The 25718-nt window shown below is 42.7% G+C and overlaps 1 long non-coding RNA gene across 1 annotated transcript in view; it reads left to right on the forward strand.

The window, feature by feature from the left end:
• Positions 1–363: 363 nt before the first annotated feature.
• The window catches only part of LOC120308092, a 55159-nt gene continuing 29804 nt past the window's right edge, over positions 364–25718 (forward strand). Inside the window, exon 1 of the long non-coding RNA XR_005556743.1 lies at positions 364–1111. This is a non-coding gene — a long non-coding RNA (uncharacterized LOC120308092). The remainder of the gene's footprint in view (positions 1112–25718) is intronic.

Consider the following 25718-nt stretch of genomic DNA (forward strand, 5'->3'; position numbering starts at 1 on the left):
GCCGCGTTGCTCGGTTTTGCTGCGGGGAGAAGACCGAAGGGGCGGGGAGGGGGGCGGGGGAGACATTCAATCGTCTGGCTCTTTATGGAAATCAGCTGTAACCACTAGGGGGCCGTCTTTCTCCTTGCTTGCGCCTGCAAGGTAGGAAGAAAGAAAAAAAGCCCTGATCTGAATGCTCAGCTGGTTGCGGAGGGAGAGGGGCGGAATATGGGCGGCGGGACGTGGGGTGGGGAGACACCGTCGGGAAACCCAACGGCCGTGTCAAGATCGGGCCGAAATTCCAAAGCGGAGGCCTTGCGAGCGGCTCGAGCCGTTCCTTTCCGAGCTGGGATATTTTTTTGGGGGGGGGGGCGGGCAGGGAAGGCAGTCCATTATTTTGGATGGTGGCGCTAACCCTGTAAATCTGCCAAGCGAAATTGCACCATCGGAGCGGTCTAACTTTAGTGGGTGGGGACGAGGGTGCTTCCTTAAACAGCCCGGAGAAGGAGAAGAGCGGAGGGAACCGGGTAGGGGCGCGCTTCTTCTTCCTGGGCGGCGGCTGCTGCTGCTGCTGGTGTCGTCGCCGTCGCCACTACTCCTCTTGCTCAGCCCAGCCCAGCCCAGCCCGCGCTTCTGGATCTATCGCCTAACACGTGGGGGCTCTTTTTTGCGCGGCGGAAACTTTCGAGGGCTACTTTGCTTGCCCACTTAGACACACGCGCTCGGGGACAGCGGCGTGGGACTCTCGCCGTAGCATTGCGGGTGGTAGAATCTCAGCTCCACGCGGATCCAGGCGCCTCTTTTCGGCCGGGGGGTGTGTGCCTCCCTACCTTCTCCCGCGATTGGAATTCCGCCCTTCCGTTACTGACTGACTCTCCGGGGCTCCGACCGATCGCCCCCCGCCGCCGCTCCCTTTTCCTAGCACTGAAAAATGTGGCCGGCGAGTCTTTTCCACGAGCCCGCTCTAGTTTTCCCGAGGGGTGGGAGTCTGCCCCCCTCTCCCCCGTGCCTGCCGTACCTCCTCGTTTTATGCCGTCCAGTGTAACTCAAGACCTGGCTAGGACGAGGGAGGACAAGCAAGTTAAAGCCACAGGAACGCGCAGGGGTTGCTGGCTGTCACCCCTGACAGAAGGTAAGTAGGGAAGGGAAGGACCGACCGGCCGAGTACGCACGCGTGTCCTCGGAGCTCCTTTGCAATGGTTCGGCTCTTGTCAGTTTCATCGTGCTCGCGGGCTGCCGTGAATCGTGGGGCCTTTAAATCCCCAGGCTTTTTTGGGGGGAGGAGGGGGATCAATCTCGGGCGCGTTCGATCGACCTCTCCGCGGGGACATCGTTTCCTGGGGAGCCGTTCGATTGTCGTGATGGGCAGGGCGGCTGTTTTGCAAGCGGTGGGGTGGCGTGCGCAGGTTCCCCGGGCAGACCCGAAGCTGCTTTTCCACACGTTCCTACAGATCCTCCCCTCCCTTCCCCGTTGGAAACCTACTCGGGTCAGCATAATTCTTTCCTTTTTCTTTTTCAAGGCGCATTTCCAAAAGGGCAGAAGCTAGTTGGCAGTTAAGGTACACTTGGCTTTTAAATCCGCCAGCGAACCAAAACGGGGCTAAAATGGAACGACGTTATTAAGGATCTGTAGCTCCCCGATCGTACGGGTATGTCTCTCTCCCCCCCCCCCATCATTGCAAGAAGCAACGGTTTCTTTTGAAGCCCCGGCAAGGCTTTCTCCGGACGAGCAGCTGGGAGTTTGGGGCTGGGTCTTTGCGGGCGAGATGAGAAGTTTCTGCCTTCAACTGGCCTACAAAGTCCCAGTTCTCGGCTCTTAACTTTGCGGTGCGACTGGGCGCTACCCTGAGGGGAGAGGACCGAGGCTGGCGAGGCAGCCGCCGAAAAGGCGTTTCTATTGTCAGGGTGCGGAAAAGGGTCACAAAGGTCTGGGGTCGGTGAAATAATTCCTCCCGTCTGGGAATATGAGCTTTAGGGAAGGCTGTTCTCCTTCCTCACCCGCGACATACACCCACTGCGATTGAGATTTTCCCCTACGACATGAAGCACCAGGCAATATCGATCCCTCGACCCAGTCCAAATGGAGCCCTGGAAGGTCGCGTCCCTTTTAGAGGAAGCACGTGCTTAACTTTTCCTGGCGAACAGTCCCGGGTTCCTACCGTAGTAGAAATTAATTTTTCTCTGAGTTGTTCAGTTGCGATAGGCCTTCATACCTATTTCAAACATAAAGAACGTACTGACATTTTTTAAAAACAAATAGATGAATAAGTACGGATCAAAATATTGATTTTAAAATTTAAATAGAATTCAGACCTATTGGAAATATATCTAATGCAACCAAATGAACATTATTGGCGAATTACTTTTTTGAACGTGCTTGAAGTTTTCCATCCTTTCCCATGTTCACGTGAAATGTATTTTTATGTCTGCCAAATTTGCAAGTCATTGTAATCATGTCTGGTTCGGGGCCTTTTTTTTCTCTTTATGTTCTTTAGCTTTTTTTTTTTAATGCAGTTTCTTTCTAAGGAAAAAATGATAATCATAACTGGAAATAGTATGAGTATTAGTGATTATCATATTGTTTGTAGGAATGCTTTAAAAAAATCTTATTAAACAAGGAGGCAGCTTTTGAAAATAGATGGTCAGTATTCCTAATAGCTGTGATTGTTTCATTTATATAAATGATGGAGTTCTGGGGGAAAATTACCAAATATACTGTATTCTGAATAATAGAAGTTATTTGATTTTACGTACATGTCACACTGTAGAAAGCCTTTAAGTAAAAATACTTTATAAGCAGAATTCTTGTTAAAGAAGGAAAATAATGGCTATATAATTTAAGTGTACACATATTCAGAAATATAACGCATTTTAGTAGAAATTATTTCTAAATAATTGTGTGTACAACGCTGGCTTTTAAAAGTTTATCCAAATGTTAATACCTGGGGGGGAGTTATAAATAAACATATTAACGATTATTTCCATAAATAATGTGAGCTTTATGGTATAATTGTCCTATATCCCCATAAGACTTAACCACATTATAGTATATTCACTGCTATATAAATCCTTCTGGTGATGGATTTTCAAACAGTCTGACAACTTTCCATTTTAAAATTTCTTTACAGGGAATGAAAAGCACAGCTCTTTTTTTAGAGCTGTGTCTTTGTACACTTCGTTCAGACTATACAACAATGACAATCCATCTGCCTATTGATATGGGCATATTCCATCTGCAGTCTAAACCCCATTTCATTAATAAAATAAAAATCTATCTCCATCTACTAAAACATTTATTTACCACAATCATACATATTGGTAAATATCAATTAAAACTATCATTAAAAGGGGGACTAATTCAACACAGGTTTAAAAGGACATTTATATGAACTGGCAATACAAGTATAAATAAAAACATAATTGGTGTACAAAAACTTTGAAAGCCAGCTGGGAGATGGGAATATTTTATCTTTTATGGGCCAAAGATGTCAACCAAGATCTCATTTAAGGCAGAGATCAAGAAGCAACTCTGCTTTCATTATATATGTGTATATCTTCTGGATGAACAAATCATTCATGTAGTTCTAAATGTACACATTTGGGAGAAATGTCATTGAACTCTGAACATTTTGAAGTGATCGTTCAGTTAGGACCATGATGCTAACTTTTAATCCATAGGTTGGAATTTAACATTTCGGTAATAGAAACACATCACAGACCTAAAGGTCAAGTAAATATGAACAATTTTAATACCATTTATTTTTCTAAAGGCTTCAGTTTTGGTGTTTTGCACCAGTACTATATTTTTCAAAATGATTTCTACGAAGAAGCAGAATTATTGGTATTTCTATTGTAAAATTTTTCATGCACAAAATTTCAAATGGATTTTATTCAGTATTACTTAATTATCTACAACTGTGACTATACATTCCAGCAAATTAAAAATCCAAGTGTATTCTGTGAGACCTGATCCATTTGTAAGTGAATGCATTAAGAATTTCTGGTGTCCATTTGGGCCTTGTTCTATTTTCTTAGAAATACTCTTAATGATTGTTAGATCAGCTATTTCTCTAAAGAAGTATGCATGGTGCAGTCCTATGTCGGTTTATTTGGGAATGAATTCTGCTCTTCTAGGAAATTTAAGATCTAATTTAAATTTAACAGGCATAGGATCTGACTTCTGTGCTACAGTCCTCAGAAAGAAACTCTAGTCCCATTGCTTGAGACTTACTGCTAGAATAAGTGTTCAGACTAAAGTCAATGTCACTCTTTTTTCAGTAAAAACAAACAAACTTTAGTAGGTAAAATGTGATTTTACTTTACTTTTAAGGTTACTTTGTTAGCTTTTTTCCTGTTCTAGAGGGATACAGTTAATATATTAAAAACATATGTATTAATATTTTATTTATCTTTTTATATCCCGTATTAGCTTATTAATTGCCCTAGGTAGCCCATAAACAGTAACTATGATTATTTAAATAATAAAAAACCAGAACAAGAAATATGCTTTATATTTGTGTGTGTGTGTGTGTGTGTGCGCGCATTCATATTCATTCTATATAATTTCCCAAACCCTAATTATTTAATAGACACATTTTTCCATGGGGGCAAACATACCTTATTTTCAGACCTAAATATTTTTCATCATGTAGTAAATCTGACTAAAGGAAAATCCGTTTGCCATGAGAAACAAATAAAACAATTTTGTATGTGTTGCTCTTTATTATAAGAGGGATCCTCCTCTGTGGCTTACACAAGGATGCATCTCATTGTGTAGCAAACTCAATTTCCATTCCTGTTCTCCAGACTTTCCATTTTATGAATAGGAAAAACGACATTTCCCATTACATTTTTCTTAGTTTTGTCGCTTAACCCTAACATGAAGTAGATGTGTGAGCTCAGTGGAGGAAGAGAGGAAATGTCATCCTTTGGGGGCACTTATGTCCAATTATCATTGAATTTTCTACTCTAAATTCTCTTAGGAGCAGCATTTCTTGAGTAAGTCCCTTAGCACAGCTTTGGAAAGAAGAGGAGCTTCTCTAAAGCCCTTCTGCTAGGCCAACGCCCGTCAAAAGTATTATGACATGATCTAGCACACGGTGACGTGTCCTGGAGTATTTATTAAAATTAAATGTAAATTTGTACTGGATTAGATTTCAAACATTTTGTAAGGTGTTCCCGCATATGCTGCAATTGATTTGTTTCGAGAAAGTGTATGTGATCGATCGAAAGCGAGGTGAATGCGAAATCCTTGGTTAAGAATGCATTCCTAAAATGTCTCCACATGAGAAGATCGAAAGACTTTAGAACAGTGTTTCTCAACCTTGACAATTTTAAGGCATGGGAACTTCAACTCCCAGAATTCCACAGCCAGCAGTGCTGGCTGTGGAATTCTGGGAGTTGAAGTCCACATGCCTTAAAATTGTCAAGGTTGAGAAACACTGCTTTAGAAGGACTCATAGGTGGTTCTAGGCTTGGATCCTGGGACTGCAATCCTTTGTGTACTTCTCTGAAATCCATAGGCTGCATTTACACAGCAGCACTTTCATAAGAAACAGTGTGAATAGAGTTGTGCTGTAAATCCTCTGAATACTAATAGTTGTAAAACTCTGTGATAACCCTCAAAGTAGTTTGGGGAAAACCAAAAGAGCAAATATTTTTCAAGAATTGTACGAGCTCAATTCGCATATTAGGTGGAACTCTGAAGATTAACACTGATATATAAAATATTTCATTTGGATGTTTCGGTCTTTGGTTTATATATTTCCTGATCTCAGACCTTTGGATTTTAATAGGAAATTTTTAAAATGAGTATGCTTTCAGTTTTCTTTCAGTATCCTTTTGTTATATTGCAGTTGCACTTGTATTCTTTTCTTCGAAGAAACTCCAGAGATACTAGCCACAGAGTAGTCTACTTCTTCCTTGCGCCATGTCACTTAAATTATTCTTTAACCTTGTTTTTTGTTTTCTACAATAAATGGAAGCTGCTAGTAGCCCTGCAGAAGGGAAGAAAACCTAAAAAAAAAAAAGGGGGGGGGGTTAATTTGGAATGAGAAAACTTTGTGTATGTCTACATGCTTCTCTTGTTAGATCAAGAAATTGCCCCATTATAATCCCTACACCCCATTAAAACATAGAATGCTATTTTACAATTAATAAAGTCTAGTGAATTCATTCTTGCATCTGTGTAGTTTTAGTAGCAAGAATATGGAAGTTCTTTGCTACTGCCTTCTTCTGGGATGCTTTATGACTTACCAGTCTAGCCTATAGCCCAGGGATTTCCCTGTGGCCTCCTGTCCAAACACAAAAGAGGTTCAAGCCTGTCTTACTTCCAAGCGCAATTCAATAATGTAAAAAAGTCAGCACAAGATCCTTATTCTTTAGCTTAATGATTGCCCCTTAGTTGAAATCGTGTTACTTATTTTAGGAGCTTATCTGTCGTTTTCCAGCTTCTAGTCAGTTAGAACAATGGGGACACCTATTATTTAAGTCTTTTTTAGCAGAAAGGGAGTTTAGCCCAGAGGGTTTCATGGGGGTCTGTAAGAAAAAGCAGGAACTCTGCCAAGAATCTGGATTCTGCTCTGATCTCGCTGTGCCTCCTGGAATTCTAGTCTTGCAATTCCCTTCTTTCCTTAAGGCTCTTCTCAGATTCAGATGGGAGGGAGAGAGAGATTGTTTAAAGCAGACAAACCAATAACCTTAGGAGAGAAACACAGAGTTCTGTTTGGAAAGAGTAAGCATCTGCTTTTGAGTACAGATTTCATTGCTTGTCTCCTCCATTTTCAATGAATACAGTATTTCAGGGTTTTGCTATCCTTTAAATAGAGGAATCTTCTGTTTGAAGATTCGCCCTGATATTTTGCCTTGTGCAGATTTTCTAGGAATGGTTTAAATATTTGTACTCAAAATGTAACATAATGATCCATCCTTTTCTTTGGTATACTGGGAAACTGCCCAGTGAGAGTTCAAGTATTTGCATAGTTCTTCTGCAGGCACTTTCAGATTTTTTGATGTATACAAGACTATCTGTTCTGTTCTACAGTATGTATTCTTACTGACAGTGCTTGAGCGTGCATCCTTCTTGTAAACGTTTGGGCAAAAACAGAAAAAAAAAAAGATTAATGTGACTTCTCTTTTTTAGGCTAGCAAGCTGACACAGGAGGAACGTGCCAAAGCAAACCTATAAATGTACTCCAGGCCCCATTCCATATTTTAGCTGACAATCATGTTTGCTGTGGCCAAACAAGTGTTCAACTGGTGTTTTTCTGCAAGAATCCTGTAATGTATGAATGAGTGAATTGTGTTTCCCTTGTGGACGCCAGGCACACACATTTGTAAATGCTTGGGGACATGTGAAGGAACCTTCCAAGAAGGTATTATGGGTTGGCCACCCGTTTGGCAGGGTCCTTTGGATTCATTCTCTGGCGTCTGAACTCACCCATTCATTCTTACTAGAAGGCATCTTGCAGACTGGAGGAGAATGACGGAGTTGCCGGGTAATTAAGAGGATAAAATTCTGCCGTGAGCAAGAGGAGTCTCTTCAGTTTGGGACAACCCCCCCCCCCCCAAGATTGGCCTTTGGGGTATCAGCTAGTGGCTTCTGCAGTGCTGCGCCGAAGCGAGGGCCAGTTTATAAGGCTATAAAACGATCCATAAAACAATGGCAATGAAGTCATTGCTGCATAGAATCTCTCTGACCTCTGGGTCAGGCTGCCTATCCTGGTCTAGCCCAGAAGAAAATTGTCCCAGGGCCTAGCTGCCTTGTTCACAAACATATAGTTGTTGTTCGACTTGTTAAACCAATGCTCAAGTTAAGCCCTTGTTTTCTCTATCACAAATTAAGGATCCTCCTTATCTTGGAACAACAAAGGATTCCTTCATGGTGGAGATATAAGGCAGTATTGTTGCTTTACCCCCTCCCTCCCTCTCCCCCCCCAGTCCTTGGGATAGCATTGGAATGAAAATCTAGATAAACAAATAACCTTGTGATGCTGTTATCTCCCTCACCCATCCCTAATTTCTTTTGAGTCTTTGAGTAACTTGGTTGGAAGTCTTTGGCTTGGCTGTATCCATCAATTACTAGAGACTGACTAATGGAAGGCACATAGGCTGAATTTGAATCTGCAGAATTGCAAAACACGTTTGCGCTCAGAAAAAAAGTCCCACATTCTTACTTGAGAGTAATACCCCATGGAATGGCGGGGAGATTTTAGCCTTTAGGATGTGACTTCTTGCATGCCAGCAGAAGGTACTAATGATTTGGACATTAAAACACATTTTTTTTTAAATATAGCCTTTTTTTGGAAATGTTGGAAGTATTCATATATGGAGATATAGGAGGGTTGTGCAGGGCTCGTCCCACTAACTTCCTTATCCCGGGAAGTAGCGTGAATCATATTGTGTTCATCCTGGAGAAGGGTTTCTCCTGACCCATCCCTGGTTCTTGAACATTATTTGGGAAATCAAGATTTAATCTAGGAATAAAAAAGACAATGTCAAGAAACAACTTTTTTTTCCTTTTTACGGTCAGAATGAAACTGAAATGAGGAACCCAGAACATTGCAGGCACAGGTAGTCCTCAAGTTACGATCACAATTGACCCTAAAATTTCTGGTGCTAAGTGAGAGAGTTGTTAAACGAGTTTTGACCCATTCTGCGATTTTTTTTTTCTTGTCACAGTTGTTAAGTGAATCTGTCTTAGTGAATTACTGCAGTTAGTACCGTAAATGCCGGCGTATAAGACGACTTCCGCGAGCGCTGAAATCGGCGCCAAAGACGGGGGTCGTCTTATACGCCGAGTCGTCTTATACGCCGGAAATACTGGTAGTTTCCGGCGTATAAGACGACGTTCTAGGAATGCGGCCCGGCTATAAAGACGGGGGTCGTCTTATACGCCGGGTCGCCTAATACGCCGGCATATACGGTACATTAGTAACACGGCTGTTAACTGAATCTGGCTTCCCCATTGGCTGTGCTTCTCAGAAGGTTGCAAAACATGACCCTGGGACACTGCAACTGTCATAAATATGAGTCAGTTGCCGAGCATTCTAATTGTGATCACTTGACCATGGGGGAACTGCAACGTTCATAAGTCACCTTTTTCAGTGTCATTGTGAAAAATGGTCAGAAGTCATTTTTTTCAGTGCTGTTGTAACTTCAAACAGTCACTAAATCAGGGGTAGTCAACCTTGGCTCTTTTATGACTCGTGGACTTCAACTCCCAGAATTCCTGAGCCAGCACAGCTGGCTCAGGAATTCTGGGAGTTGAAGTCCACGAGTCATAAAAGAGCCAAGGTTGACTACCCCGCACTAAATGAATGGTTGTAAGTCAAGGACTACCTGTACACAATATATTTGAATCAATTGATGCAGGTTCTTCCAATCTGGGCTTGAATCCTGTTGATTCTTCAAGAAGGTTTTTCAGTTGCTTCAGTTTACTTGGAGCATTTTTAAAGGCCTCTGTGTGTGAGAGACTCCGTTTGTATGCGTGTAGACATGTTTCCTTTTCACCCAACAGGTTGAGATTGTTAGGACAGCCTCTTTGTCATGGAAGGAACCCTTGTACCCCATGTAATACTGGTTTTCTACCCTGTGAGACATGACTTAATGGACGGTATCAGAAGCGGAACTCTAGGGAAGATTTTGAATTGGCGACAGAACAAGTTAAATATTTTTGTCCTCCTTGGAATGAATTAGATATTGCCTCTAATTGCCCCATTCCATTTGATTTTGAACTCAAGAGTTTGCATTGAGTTGAAGCATAACCTTCTCCCCCAAACACAACAAACGATTGTTCATGTGCATGTAAAACTGAATTAGAGCATTTACGATATGTTAGGGTGGTTGCTAGTGTGAAAAAATAGAAATGAGCCTTATGTGAATCATGCATTTTAGCTTATATTGGGCGAATTTTTATATTTATTTATTGGTGTCTGAGTCCATGTTGATGCCTGGCAACTGTCTTGTCACGTCCCTGAAATTTTTATGGCAAGGTTGTTTGGAAGTGGTTTGCCCTTGCCTGCTTTCTAGGGCTGAGAGTGTCCGGCCTAGGATCACCTAGCTGGCCTCATGCCTAAGGCAAGACTAGAACTCACAGTCTCCCAGTTTCTAGACTGGTGCCGTAACTGTGTATCAAACTGGTTGTAACTAGGTGTAAAAAGTGGGATTACAGATTTGTGAAACTTTAAAAATGGTAGAAAGTTTGCTTGTGAACTGGCCTCCTATGGTTTTAAGCCGCCTAAACCAGCACCATCAGTATTAATGATTCATCAGAGCAGTTGCTAAGTCTGTTCTTTCATGTTTGGGGAGAACTGGCAAAAAAAAATAAAATAAATTACCTTGTATGCATCACATTTTACTTTGTTATTTATTTAAAACATTTATAAAGCTGCCAATCTTATAACCAAAATCTGGGCGGCTCCCAATCAAAAGTTAAAAGAGCATCAAAGCCATATTAAAACTGTAAAAACTAAACACATTAAAAACAAAAAAAACCTGGCGGCTAGTCAAACTTCTAATGTGCAATTATCCAATCTTATCCCAGCACTTGGGGGAAATGCCAGATTTTTAAAGCTTTACGGAGGGGCTAGAAGGGCAGAGGTCTGCCAGACTTCACAGGACAGAAGATTCCACAGGGCAGGAGCTGCTCTGGAAAAGGCCTGCTTCCTAGCTCCCATCAGATGGCAATATTTAGGGGAGGGGACTGAGAGTGTGCCCATCTTATCTCACCAGGTAGGATGGGTAGATGTCCTTGGGGAAAGATGGTTCTGCAGATAGCCTGGCCCTGTGACATATAGGGCAGGGGTCTCCAACCCCCGGTCTGTGGATGAATACCGGGCCGCAGCGTGCCAGCAATTGGGCTGCGCAAAGCTCCATCTGCGGGACGCAGGTAGCACACAAAACCACACCATGTCCGGTCCGTGGAAAAACCTCTCCACGTAACCGGTCCCTGGTGCCCAAAAGGTTGGGGACCTCTGATATAGGGCTTTAGAGTGACAACCAGCACCTTGAATTGCACCCAGAAAGAAACTGGACACCAGTGCAGCTCGCACAACAGAGGTGTTACATGGGCAAACCTGGGGGCCTCCATTACAGGTAGTGCTCAACTTAAAACTATAATTGAGCCCAGAATTACAGTCGTAAGTCATGCTGATTGTTAAACAGGTCAGCATGTGACTGCGCCCAATTTTACAACCTTTTTTGCAGCAGTTATTAAGTGAATCACTACAGTTGTTAAATGAGTTCATGAAGGGAGGTTTGGTTGTTGTCGTTTTTTTGCCAAAAACTGAAAATAAACACTGGTTTCGGCAAAAAGCGTAAATCACGATAACGAGATTACAGGTGCTGCACACGACTGTAAATGTGAGCTGGTTGCCGAGTGCCCCTAATGCAACCACGTGACCACAGGAGGGGGTAGCTGTCAGAACTTTGATTCTGAGTCATAAATAGCCTTAAGGAGGTCCATCTTAACTTTGAACCATTGCTAAGTGACCGTCATAACTTGAGGACTACCAATACTGTGACTGCTGCTGCATTCTGAGCCAGATTATATCAGTTGAAGTTTCCGGGTGGTCTTTAAGCCCCCTGCATTTTCATGCGTTTGCGCCAAAATATAGTATTGTTATAGAAATAAGTCTCAAGGGCAGTTTTTTTTTTCTGGCAGTTGATGTGATGAAAGATGCCTTTGTCCATAAGAGGGGGTTCCTTGCCGATGCTCAGGGACTTACTTGTTTTTCTGCAAGATAGCAGCTCTTTTCTCAGCTGTGCTCATGGGTTGTAGTATGAAGTTGCCATCCCTAATCCAGTGCTTCAGGATCAGTGTACAAAATCCTAAATAATTAATATTTCTTTTGTATGGTTCAGAATAAGCTTTGGGAGTGACAAGGTGAATGCTGTTTGTTGCCCTAGTGATGGGAATGGCCTGCGACGTGGTTACTTGAAATAAAAACTTTCTACGGATGGCTCCCTAATTGTGGAATTCTCTCCGTCGTAGTTAAATTTTAGGCAACAACAACTCAGTTGTTTGGCATATCGTGTAGCCCTAGAATTATTTTTTTTATTTATTTATTTATTTATTTATGAGACTTATATACCGCTTTAAGTGCGAGCACTCTCTAAGCGATGTACACCAGTAAGCAATGTATGTATGTATGTATGTATGTATGTATGTATGTATGTATGTATGTATGTATGTATGTATATATATATATATATATATATATATATATATATATATATATATATTCGCGTTTAAGAAATTTAAAAACATGAACCCTGGGAATATTCATAATAAGAAATAAAATGATCACCAGGATAATAAAAACCATAAAATTTAATAAAAAGCGCCTAGCTTTCGCCGTCACCTGCCGGCATCCTCAGGGCTAGTGCGCCAGGGAGTGAGAGAGTCACTTTTATAGGTGTAACAAAGCCTGCGCACGACTCCTTGATCTCGTCATCGGGCCTAATTGGGATGACTGCACACGGCTGGTCTGTTCCTTTCTATTCCTTTTAATTGCATGTTCATCCTCCTCCATCCTTCTTTCTCTCAGTCTTAGGGTGGATGGGCAGATGCCTCTGTAATTACAATGGTCTCTATGTTTTAATCCTTCTCCCCCGGGTTCAGGTGGCAATACACATTCCATGTTTGTTTTGCGATCCTCCTTCGTCCCATTGTCCTTCTTATGACAAGTTTTTCCTTTAGTTTTGGTGTTCTCACTGTTTATATGGATATCATCTGGGTGGACCCGTAGGTCCTTTCGAGGTGGCTGTGATCTACTGATGGTCTGGGGCTGGAGGAGGAGCCGTTCAGTCACGGAGGAGGGGGGACGACAACTCCCCAACCACCCCTGCATCCGGTCGTCTCGCGCGTACCGCACCATAGTCAGACAGTCCGGGGGGAGCAGCGGCGGAATCATGTCCTCGCTCTTCCCCCTGGGGCAAGCGCCGTTCAGACAGTCCCACAGACCCCTCCCAGGTGAGTGTAGCTCATCGATGGTTCGGAACCAGGGGATAGACCGCTCGATCGTGAATGGAAGGGGGCGGCGGTTCCCCGTTCGTCACTGCACCCAGCTGACGCGCGAGACAGCTGGGTGCAGTGACGAACGGGGAACCGCCGCCCCCTTCCATTCACGATCGAGCGGTCTATCCCCTGGTTCCGAACCATCGACGAGCTACACTCACCTGGGAGGGGTCTGTGGGACTGTCTGAACGGCGCTTACCCCAGGGGGAGGAGCGAGGACATGATTCCGCCGCTGCTCCCCCCGGGCTGTCTGACTATGGTGCGGTACGCGCGAGACGACCGGATGCAGGGGTGGTTGGGGAGTTGTCGTCCCCCCCCCCTCCTCCGTGACTGAACGGCTCCTCCTCCAGCCCCAGACTATCAGTAGATCACAGCCACCTCGAAAGGACCTACGGGTCCACCCAGATGATATCCATATAAACAGTGAGAACACCAAAACTAAAGGAAAAACTTGTCATAAGAAGGACAATGGGACGAAGGAGGATCGCAAAACAAACATGGAATGTGTATTGCCACCTGACCCCGGGGGAGAAGGATTAAAACATAGAGACCATTGTAATTACAGAGGCATCTGCCCATCCACCCTAAGACTGAGAGAAAGAAGGATGGAGGAGGATGAACATGCAATTAAAAGGAATAGAAAGGAACAGACCAGCCGTGCGCAGTCATCCCAATTAGGCCCGATGATGAGATCGAGGAGTCGTGCGCAGGCTTTGTTACACCTATAAAAGTGACTCTCTCATTCCCTGGCGCACTAGCCCTGAGGATGCCGGCAGGTGACGGCGAAAGCTAGGCGCTTTTTATTAAATTTTATGGTTTTTATTACCCTGGTGATCATTTTATTTCTTACTATATATTGCTGCTCGAAGCACGAAGCTGAAAACACCAGCCTGAAGATGACGAATGGGACTTCGTCAAAACGTCGCCAAGACACTTCCAATTTTACGCGGGAGAAAACCCGAACAACCAAAGACCTACATATATATATATATATATATATATATATATATGTTTTCTGAGGTTTTCGCGGGTATTTGTATGTAGGTCTTTGGTTGTTCGGTTTTCTCCCACGTAAAATTGGAAGTGTCTTGGCGACGTTTCGACGAAGTCCCATTCATCATCTTCAGGCTGGTGCTTTCACTTCCAATTTTACGTGGGAGAAAACCCGAACAACCAAAGACCTACATATATATATATATATATATATATATATATATTATATATATATATATATATATATATATATATATATATATATACATTGCCCCCAACAATCTGGGTCCTCATTTTACCTACCCCGGAAGGATGGAAGGCTAAGTCAACTTTGAGCCGGTGAGATTTGAACCGCTGACCTGCTGAACACAGTCAGCTAAAGTGGCCTGCAGTACTGCACTCTAACTGCTGCGCCACCTCGGCTCCTCTTTAACTTAGTATTTGTGATGTTAGAGCTACTTATTTATGATGTTTCTGTTTTAGTTTAATTTTTTCGATAGATTTTAATATTATATAGTGTGGAGGCTATTTCTTTGTTGTTCAGTGCTTAGGGCCCTCAAGAAAGGATGGCAAATAAATAGTAATGATAATAAAAGAAAGTTGGCATTTATTAATTGTTGCTGTAAGTTATACAAAAGAGCTAGAAAAAAAACTAATATAGTCGTTCTCTCAGCCTGTGGTTTCCCCATCATTTAGAGTATACACAGTATTGGTGATGTGATATCTCTAGAGCCCAGTTTATTATAGGAGACTGGTTTCTGGGCAGGGTAATTTATTTTATTTAATTATTGAATGTATTTGCTGTCCATCTTATAACAAAATATTATGCAAATGACTCTATTGAGTGATGTCCCAATGGAGAAATTTATTATGAATTAGTCCAGTTTAAATTCCACTTTTCCTCAGCTTACAACCATTCTTTTAGTGACCGTTCAATGTTACAACGAAAAAAGTGACTTAAACGACCATTTTTTCAGACTGATGACTTTTGCTTCATCCCCATGGTCATGTGATCAGAATATGGATGCTTGGCAACTGGGCCTGTATTTATGACAATTACAGTGTCCCGGAGTCATGTAATCACCTTTTGTAACTTGATAAAGTCACTGAGAAAGCGAGGTTTACTTAACAACTTCAGTGATTCATTTAAACGACTGTGGCAAGAAAAGTCATAAAATGAGGCAAAATCACTTAACAACTGTCTTGCTTAACAACACAAATATCGGGCTCAGTTGTGGTCATAACCTATACCAGGGGTAGGCAACCTTGGCTCTTTTATGACTCGTGGACTTCAACTCCCAGAATTCCTGAGCCAGCATGGAAACCTCTCCCTTTCCCCTCAGCATGGCTGGCTCAGGAATTCTGGGAGTTGAAGTCCACGAGTCATAAAAGAGACAAGGTTGCCTACCCCTGACCTATACTAATGACATCTGGTTGCTGTCCATTGCTATTGATAGCATGTAGTTGTGGCTAAGTTTATGTTGGGTTGATGATGCCACCTCTTTTTTTTTTTTTTTTGCTTGCTTCATGAGGAGGGGTTATTCCGCCCCATCTCTCTGGTCACCCACTTGGCCGAGCAAGTATGTCTGCATGTGTTCACCAGGGGATGCTCCAGTTTCCTTTCCGCCCCACTTTCCTTTTCGTATCCAAGCAAATGTTTTGTACAAGTACTTTTGCTGCCTACAGCTTGTCTGAGATTTAAATTCCCTCCTTTTCTTTGTCCCTTACACAACTGAGCGCAGCATTTGTGATGTTAAGCAAGACATATGTTGATCCCATAGGGGCAAACCACAATGTATTAATTAGGCTGCCTTTGGCTTGACAATTCACAGGTGGCAGAAGTTTGATTAAATGTTGCCTGGCAGGCCCCCTCCCCCGTCCCTTTCACTTTTCTTTCTGGTGTATCTTGAGGTGGCAGCGTTGCACTTGTGCCCAAAGTGAATATCGCTTCATAGGTTTTCATGCCATTCATCAAAGAGGTTTTCTTTTAGTTTGTCTTCTACATTTTACCTTATTTTTGTAGTCTTTACACCCACCCCCAATAAAGGGCTGGGGGGGGGGTAAGTCAAGAGCCAGGAAAGACAACTGAGTCCCCTCAAGAACTGGTCTTTTAGAGGGTGGTCTAATTAATTCCCTTTTCCCGTCCCACTGCCTCCTGCCAATTAAAGTCTCTGAAATTTTCATTGTGCAGTAAAGGTGACATTTTCAACATTCTGCAAGAAGGGGTAAATATTTGGCGAGCCAACATAGCAGGCAGAATCTTTTTACCTATGATAAGGCTAAGGCCCTAAAACAAATAAGGCCTCTCACTCGGTGGGGGAGAGGGCAAATGAATGACTCCCTCAGCTTATCCTGGTTAGATAGGCAAAACTCTATAAATAAGTAGGTGCCACCTCAAGGGGGCTATTAGAAGGGAGGCGGGTGATGGCTTGAACATTCACAAAAGATTGTCTCAGTCTTTTCAAGTAAACAAATAAATATATTTATTTATTAAAGTAAATCTTGAAATTATTCCTGGACTGTTGTGTGACTCTTCCTTGGCAAACGTAGGCCTGTGGTTCATCATTGCCTTCTTCTGGAACGTGGCTTTGACTTCCCTTTACTAACAAGGTCCCCGAGAAAGATCCTTCTGTCAGAACGACAAAATGACAGTTAATGGAGTTGTTTCATGCCACTCCATCTGGCCCTTTCTGGATGTTCTCTATAATCTTATTTATCTGGGTTGGGTTGGGTTGGGTTTGGATTTTCTGGCCTTGAGATGATGGGACTGTACTAAATCCGCATCTCACGTCTCCATTTATTTATTTTTTGAGGCTATCAATACTTACTGGGAAATTCTGGGAATTGAAATCCACAAAGTTGCCAAGCTTGCCTCCCCCCTTGCTGTAGAGGGTAAAAGTGCTGAAGTGGTATTTATTGGCACAAGCCTTGGGTTGGCTTTAGAAATCTTAAACCTCTTCCTCACTTGTGTCTAACCATGGCACGAACACGCCCTGATAACCACCTCTTTCCATTTTCTCGTGACATTATCTTTGCCTTTTCTCTAATCTGGCAAAAGCAGCTTCAAATGTTCCAGGTTCAAAGTAGTATTTTCCCTGTATTCCCAGCCCAATTTTGCCTGTGGCTACAGTCAGGCCCGCTTGTGGGTGGTACTTTCCTGCTGGGTTCGAAGGCTCTGAAGCAATTTGATACCTTTAATCCAAAGTTTTGGCAGTTTGTAATCTGGTTGGAGCCTACGGAAACTGAGTGGCATAAAAACCCAAGGAAGGAAAGGAAGGAAGAACTCAAAGAATAAATTGGGTGGTTGATGCAGGGCCCAGCTCTTCATTTTAATGTAGTGTGGAGTCACACCCTCCCCTCCTGCCACTCACCACTGTCCTCTGGCAGCTTGGGCTTTGCATAGTCCCTGGGTGAGGCCCAATACAGAATTGGGTTTAAACCCCAGACTCCTGCTCTTGTGAAAGACAGGTAGAGTGTAATGCAAGCCTTAAAAGAGCATTAGCCCTGCACTGCTCAGAATACCCATTTAAACTGGGAAACAGACCTGCTGCCAGAATGCATGTTGCTGATTCTGTCACTCCGCAGAATAGCTGCTGGCCTCTGCTGCTTCAGCTGACAAGGGACTGAGAAGGGAGAATGGCATGTTTTTACTTGTTCTGGGGTTTGGTTTGGTTTTTTCCCCCCAATTATTTTTATGAACTTTTTTGGACTTGCACAAGAGGGCTTACAACTATTGTACTGACCAGGGAGCAGTGTAAATGCAGCTGCAGTTTTAATGGTTGTTTATACAGCGCACTGTAATTATTTATGGTCCCTTTGGATAGGGGGAATCAGGATTTTGCCCACTTGACTTTGGCTTTGGCAGCACTAGGTGCCGTGGGGATGGCTGTTACTGAATCTGTGTTGGTCACAATTGCATCCATCCTCCAGTTGCTTCTAACCTGTCTGTTCTCCATGTTCAGTACTTTTAGTGTTTACCTGCCATGAGACCTAGGCTCCTTGATCATTTGCTGCCAGCATGGCATTTCTGTTGGTAAGGGAGAAGAAGGCCTTTTCCCTATCAGGAAGAAATTTTCAACATACGTTTAGCACTTATTTAAAAGAGTGCTTGATTCACATTGGGACACATTGTGATTGACAAGAAAGAGATTCAGAGCAGTAGTTACACTAGTGCAGGGGTAGACAACCTTGGCTCTTTTATGACTGGTGGACTTCAACTCCCAGAATTCCTGAGCCAGCCATGCTGAGGGGAAAGGTTTCCATGTTTGCTCAGGAATTCTGGGAGTTGAAGTCCACAAGTCATAAAAGAGCCAAAGTTGCCCACCCCTGCACTAGGCAGAAGCAATGAGAGAACTTTCCAATTCACTCTGTACCCTTCCTTATCACCTTTCATGTCTTAGGTCAGTGGTTCTCAACCTGTGGGTCAGGACCCCATTTGGGGTCGAATGACCATTTCACGGGGGTCGCCAAACAAGGCTGTCCGCCATTTTTTCCCCCTTTTCTTTGGCCATGCCCCTGGCACCTGGTGATGTATAAGTGGTTGGGGGTCACCACAACATGGGGCATTAGAAAGGTTGAGAACCACTGTCTTAGGTAGTTGACTAAACCTGCAAATTTAAACAGCTGCTTAAACCCACCCGAGTCCATACAAGTAGTCCTTGATTTACAACTTTAATGGAGCCTGCTATTACGGTTGTAAGTCATGATGATCATCAAGCAGGTCGCCACGTAACCGAACCTGTTTTGGCAACCTTTTTTGTGGCGGTTGTTAAGTGAATGCTGCGGCCATAAAGCAAACTCATTTTTCTCTATGGACTGCTTTTGCTTAAAACTGAAAGTAAATGTCAGTTTTCAGCAAAAACAAGGTAAAACAGTCACATAATCACAGGACACTGTAAACAGCCGTAAATACAAGTTGGTTGCAGAGCGCCAACATGCAGCCACGTGACCATGTTGGAGGTGACCAGCCATTAGAATTTCGGTACCAAGTCATAAGTCTTTGGGGGGGGGGGGTGTCTGTCATAAATTGCTAAGTGACTGGTTAATACAGGACTACCTGTATTAAGAAGAATGTTTTTTTATCCATGGGTATGGATGGTGGGAGGGAAACCAAGTAAGGAGAGTCCACCAGTCGTTTTCCTAGCTTCGCCCCTGCCTCCAAGGACAGCACCGTTCACCAGCATCTTTAATATAGCAGAATAAGGATTGGGAATAGGGACACCCAATTTTAAACTGGCATATTTCCACTAAATCGTGCGCTGAGAGGTAGGACCTTAAAAAAGTGAGGAAGAGAAGGCTGTTAGACAAGAGACCCCTTTTGGAGAAGGCCACAGTCTTATACTTGGCTCAGGTGTAATTATTTTATTAGGTCAGTAAGTACAAGTTTCCAATCATGATTTTAAACATAATGATCCAAAGGAATCATTGAAACTCTAGTTCATCATCCTCTCTGAGTGCTCTTGGATCATCTTAGAAGAATGTTGGTTTTTGCGGATTTGCGGCCACCTTCCTTTGTTTTTAAGTGCCTCCAGAGATGATTCCAGCCTAGCCAATTTTCTCCTAATGTCTGGAGGCTTACGGGAAATTTTGGAGGCGAAGAAAAATCTCCTATTGCTATGACTAAATGCTTCCAGAGCCAGATGATAAGATGCAGCCCTTGCATCCATTCCTGCACAGTTCATATTCTTCTGAAAACAAGGAGAGCCAAGGTTAGCTTAAGCCACTCCGGTGCCTGTTTTCATAATTAGGAGAGTATGAGACTAGAAGTTGGTAGATTGGAAGGATCTAATCTGCTTCTGAAATCCAGCTCTCTACTATTTTTGGTTTCTTATTGCTCTCTTTAGATGCTAGGTCACAGTGCTCCAGTGGCTGTAAAAGCTACTATTGCTACAATTATGTGGAATTGTTATGAGCATAGCGGCACAGTATTTACCAAGCTTTAGCCTCTTGGTCTACATTTCCAAACTCTTTGAACTTTTGTTCTTTATCTGATTCATTCTCATTGGGTCATTCTTTCCTTCATTTACCATCTCTTCTGCACTCTAATCTCAACCTCTCTTTCTTTTCATTTATCTTTCTTTGATTGGGAAACCCGATTTGAGTTGCAGCCATTCAAAATCTGTACAGCCCACTAGAGGGCAGCAAAGAGTCTGAGCTTTTTGTACCTCTTTGCTGTCCTCTAGTGGCTGTGCAGATTTCGGTAGCCCATGCTTGTGGCGCTATTCTTTCTGTCGGTCTTTGAGTCTAACCACCTGATTACATTAATATGCTGTCTGCCTATCCTATAGCCAATAAAAAGGTAGGCTGACACCACTTTTGCTCACCAATCACCAATCGTTATTCTGCCATACTAATGGTGCCAGGAACTGGTGCTGCTATTTTATTAGGAATAAATTAAGGATTCCCCCAGTTTGGCTTCCCCTCTTACCACCAATCACGCTGCTTTAGATGGCGTGAGGCTGCTGCTTGGAATAGTGTTCGGTTGCCCAACTATAGGTACCTGTGATGTGTCAGTCACAGTATTTCTGAGCAGATGTCTAGTGGTCTTGTGCATTAAATCCATGCCCCAAAGTAGTCTAACAGATAGATTACCGGAATTGGGGGGGGGGGGGAGAAGGAGGAAGGAAGGAAGCAAATGATAACCAGCAAACTGTATCCTCAGCATGGCTGGCTGAGGAATTCTTGGAGTTGAAGTCCACAAGTCTTAAAGTTGCCACGTTTGGAAACTCCTGCTGTAAGGGAGTAGGGCTGTTAATAGCAAAACCAAGTCATGGATCATAGCACCACCTGGAAGAAGCTCATAGATGGCCAAGAAGCTGCAATGGAGCAGGCCAAATACAGCCGGTACCCTCAATGTAATCCAATATAGCTCAAAGAGGGAAACCCCATGCTAACTGAAGCAGCTGAAAACCTGAAATGACAGAATTTTCACGGGTAAAACCTGGTTCCTGTTCCTAGCTTAAATTGGCTTTCTGTGCCACAGAGGATTAGATTTCTCTCAGGATCCATGTTCTGGAGACACCAACCCCGTGTTTAAAAAGCAGATCCAGTATTGTTGCAAAAGAGCAACAAGGCTCCATGAGCGTTCAGAAATCCTTAGGCAGGCATTATGGGTCACTGTCTCTTCCAGCCCCCAGCCAAAATGGCCACGGAAGGCAGTTCCCAGCAATGGGAAAGGCAGGCCTGTGTCCGCGTCAGCCTGTAGTGACCAACAGAGCTGGACAGACCCTGTTCCTGACCACATCAGCAGCCGCATCATCAGCGAAGCATGCTAAATTGCACCCACAGCCAAAATTGTGTTAGGAGGAAAGAAAAAAAAAATACTACTTTGGAAGCGGAGCAGTTTAAGACAGCCTTTTAAATTGCCTTGCTGGAGGCCGGGGTGAGAGGAAAGCAATGTGGAAAGGACGTGATATGAAAAGAAATAGTTATCAGGTTTGCTCTGCGGTTAGAGGCAGGCAAGGAAGGGCCCTGTTCTCGGCTTGTTCTCTATCAGCTGTCCCTCCTCTTGGCTTTCTGCTCCTTTCCCCACGGCTTTGAAGCAATCCTCAGCCTATCCGTCAAATTGCACCATTCATTCCCAAGGCTTTCATCTCCACCAAATGAGCAGTCTTCCTTCCCTCCCTCGCAGACACTCCCTCCCACTTTCGGTAACATTATCGAGGCAGCTTTGGTGGCACGATTGGGAACTCGGCCCTCCAAGCCTCGTGCAAGGGAGGCTGCCTGCCTCCCTCTGCCCCTTTTTCCAACAGCCCCCAAAGTGAATGCTGGAATTTTTGCACAGGTTGATCAGGCACCTCCCCCTTCCCCCCCCCCTTTCCCTTTCCTCAAATCATGTTCTTCCCATATCAGCTGGGCTCTGAAAGGAGGGTCAAATCAGAGAGCAGATGAACAGCTTTGGGAAGGGGATGCCATTTGCAGGGGGAGAGCCCCGAGCCCTGAAGGAAAGGTAGTTTCTCCTTCTTGTCATGGGTCGTGTTCACCCACTTTCCCCTTTGTGGGAAGGGACAGAAAGGACTGTCAGAAGGCACAAAGGGGAAGAAAGTTGAACTTTCTTTAGTTTGGGTTTATTAAACCTGAATATGCATATTCTGCATGTAGCGTCAGATAGTCGGGGGAGGAGGATTGCAATATTTTGGAATTTTTAGAATCTTGAGAACAATCCTCCCTCCCTCCTTTACTTCTCTTTCTCTCTCCCCCTCCCTCATTTACTTCTCTTTCTCTCCCCCCCCACCTCCTCTTTTTCTTCCATTTTTTTTAAAAAAGCCTTTGGGCTACCCTTGAGTATTCCTGAACAAAGTTCAGATTTTCAGAAAAATGAAAACAGCAGAGTTATTTGAAAAAAAAAAGAAGTCACAAGGCTTGAAATGGCTCCCTCGAGAGGGAGGGTAGTTTAGGCCTCCCTTGGAATCTTGACAATATACAGAGATCTCAAGACAAGTCATAGCTCCTGGTTCCAGAACTGCAATAAAAATGGCTTTTGCATGGAAAGCGCTTCGAAAATTATTATCTCGTTGGCTTTTACAACAGCTAGATTTGGCAGACATTTTAAAGAGAATGTCTTTATTCCAGGACTTCAGATCTCTATTGGACATACGATGAAAGATATTTCTTGTTTCAGTGGAACCCAGTTCCATTGTGTCCCTTTGGCAGCCTTAATAGTATCATTCTGTAATGAACTAGCTGCAAAATCTGTGCTTCTACTTTATTGAAGAAAAATTGGGGGCAAGGAAAGAATTGGCTTAGCTCATGAGAAGGCTAACACTTACCTGTTTTAAAAAACAGACTTTTAGATTGAAGCCATGTGCTTGAATCTCTAAATTACATTTATTGGTTAATGAACAAGAAGAAACATACAGAACAGGATTTTACAATACAGATTAGGGAGTATGTTACAGCCAAAGTTAAGATGCAATGAAAATAATTATAGGTTAAGTTGTGTATATTTTAGACTCCTTCAACACTCCTCCTCCCCCTCCTTCTCTTCCATTAGATTTATAATAGCCATTCACTTATTAGGAAAGTTTATTTACTTGTCAAATTTATAAGGCAGACCAACTCCATATAAACTCAGGGCCACTTACAATCTTAAAACAACATGAAGCAATATATAACAACAACAAAAAAAGATAAGAATAGATAAACTTCAGATTAAGGTGTAAAATCATGAAAGAGATGTGTCACCTACCCAAGCTCAAGGATTGGGGGGAAACTGGATTTATAAAGAATTTTGAAACATAGTAGGCTACATCGTATCATATCATATATCAAATATATATATATATATATATATATATATATATATATATATATATATATATATATATATATATATATATATATATATATATATAATATATCATTTATTGTATACCGGATCATATGGATCTCTAGGTTGATGCTTTTCCAGAAATTCTCTTTTAATTTCCAAAGAATTTTAGATAATTTACTCTTAATGAGTTACATATTTTTCCTATTGAAGCCAGTAATGCTTACAAAAATTTAGGCTGAATGCTGCATCCACGAGTTCATTTTCTTCAGTCTTACTTACAGTTCCGTTCTTCCTCTTCCTCTCTGCTCTTTATTTGAGCATTAAAAATCTGTGAAGAGAGAAACCTGCAAATACAATTGAGGATAACTTGTCATTTTTAGGACAGAACAGATGACTAGGAATATTTTGCCCAAATGGCAGCCTATGCTGAATTTTAAACATGGGCATTATTTTTCAAAACGCCCTCATGTATTTTCAGCTGACAGAACACAAGCCAAGTTGCTGCAAAATGTGTTTTTCTGAATATCTGCAATCTTTGGGATCTCCATCCTGGTTCCTTTGCTCCTTGTAGTCTCCTGTATTCCCTCCTCCTCTCTCTCAAGTAGTACAGGCAGTCCTTGTCTTTCAACAGTTCGTTTAGTGTCCATTTGAAGTTACAACGGCATTGCAAAAAGTGACTGATGACTGTTTTTCACATGTACAATAGGTGCAGGATTCCCATGGTTATGTGATCAAACAACTGGCATGTATGTATGTATGTATTTGTGATGGTTGCAGAGTCCCGGGGTCACGTGACCATCTTTTGTAACCTTCTGACAAGCAATGTCAATGGGGAAGCCAGATTCACCTCACAGCCGTGTTACTAAGTTAACTACTGCAGAGATTCACTTAACAAGAAAGGTTGTAAAATGGGGCAAAAGTTACTTAACAAATGTCTCACTTAGCCACTGAAATTTTGGGTCAGTTGTGGTCGTAAGTAGTGGGCTACTTTCAATCTAAAAAAACAAATCCTTCAAAAGTAGGCCTTTACCCAAATGCTCATTTTAGATAAGATTCTCCCTTGAAAGCTGCACTTTGAAACGAGAGGCTGAAACTCTGCCTTTCAGCCTACCTTTGGAATCACTAGAGCAGTGTTTCTCAACCTTAGCCTCTTTAAGAAGTCTGCACTTCAACTCCCAGGATTCCTCAGCCAGCTCTAGAGTTCACCTTTAGGAGATTCAGTATTAGAACAATACAATTTGTGAAAGAACTTTGTCCAGTCTTGCAGATGCAGTGGGATTTAGCCTGGCCACATTAGCTGAAATCCAACATAGCTGGAGGGCACGAAATCGGTAAAAGCCAGCAATAGCTACAAATTTTAGCAATACCTTTAACTCTCTTTATATATCCATTATAACAAACAATATTATTTAAATCAGAGTTAACCAATTCTGTGTGCAAACAAAAGTTGTCTTCATTAAATTTGCGGTTCACTATAGGGTTAAGTTCAAATATGCAAGCACAGTAAGAACAAATTCCAGAAACTGCTAAGGCTGTGGCATTGTTGCAGAACTGTGATGGGTTTGCCTTGTGCTGGGGCATCTGGAATAATACTGAATTTCAACCAGAAGGATTTTTCTTCAAAAAGAAGGATGATGGGCTAAGATTTAAGGGATAAGGCTTTGATATATTCTCCATTTAATCTAACTACTTAAGATTTAATCAAAGTAAGGATGTGTGTGTAGACACATATATCCACCCGTACTCTGGACAAGAAGTGGGCAACTATGGTGACTTTATGACCTGTGGACTTCAACTCCCAGAATTCCTGAGCCAGCCATTGTTCATACACAGGTCGTAAAGTTGCCATAGTTGCTCGCCTCTGCCCTGGGCCATCCCATCAGCATTAGTTTCAGTTCAGTGTATTTTAATCCTCCTTTTGTATTAGCATGAAACTGAAATCTTTTTGAAAGAGTGGCTTTTCCCCACTTCGACTTTTCAGTGTGCAAGCGTGGTTTTCTTTGTGACCATGTGTGTCGTGCCAAGCAAGATGATTGCGAGTAGAAGCATGGTGTGGTGTTAGATGGCTAGGTGGTCCATGGTTTGCATACAGAAGATTCAATTGTCAGTCTGTGGCATCTCTTAAATTGGGTTGAAAAATCTCCCAAAGAACCATATGGACGTGATCAGACTTTATACCCTGTAACTCACATCTGAATACACAGATGCATATTTACAAATGTATTAGATGAATTGTTTATTATGGTCAAAGGCCGGCCACTTTAAATAGTCAACAGAGACTAACAAAAAAGCAATGGGAAATCAAATCCAACAGTTGCAGAGATTCATGGATTGTCAATTGTGCCAGTGATTGGCTGTTGTCTGTTGCCACATTTGACATGCAAAATTTTGTGCAAAATTTTGCTACCTTGCAAGCTGCCTTAACCAAGTAAAAGGGTCAGCAGGACTTCATCTGGG

The sequence above is a fragment of the Crotalus tigris genome, unplaced genomic scaffold (assembly GCF_016545835.1).
Source record: "Crotalus tigris isolate CLP2741 ecotype Arizona unplaced genomic scaffold, ASM1654583v1 scf7180000017865.1625608, whole genome shotgun sequence".
Taxonomy (NCBI): domain Eukaryota; kingdom Metazoa; phylum Chordata; class Lepidosauria; order Squamata; family Viperidae; genus Crotalus; species Crotalus tigris.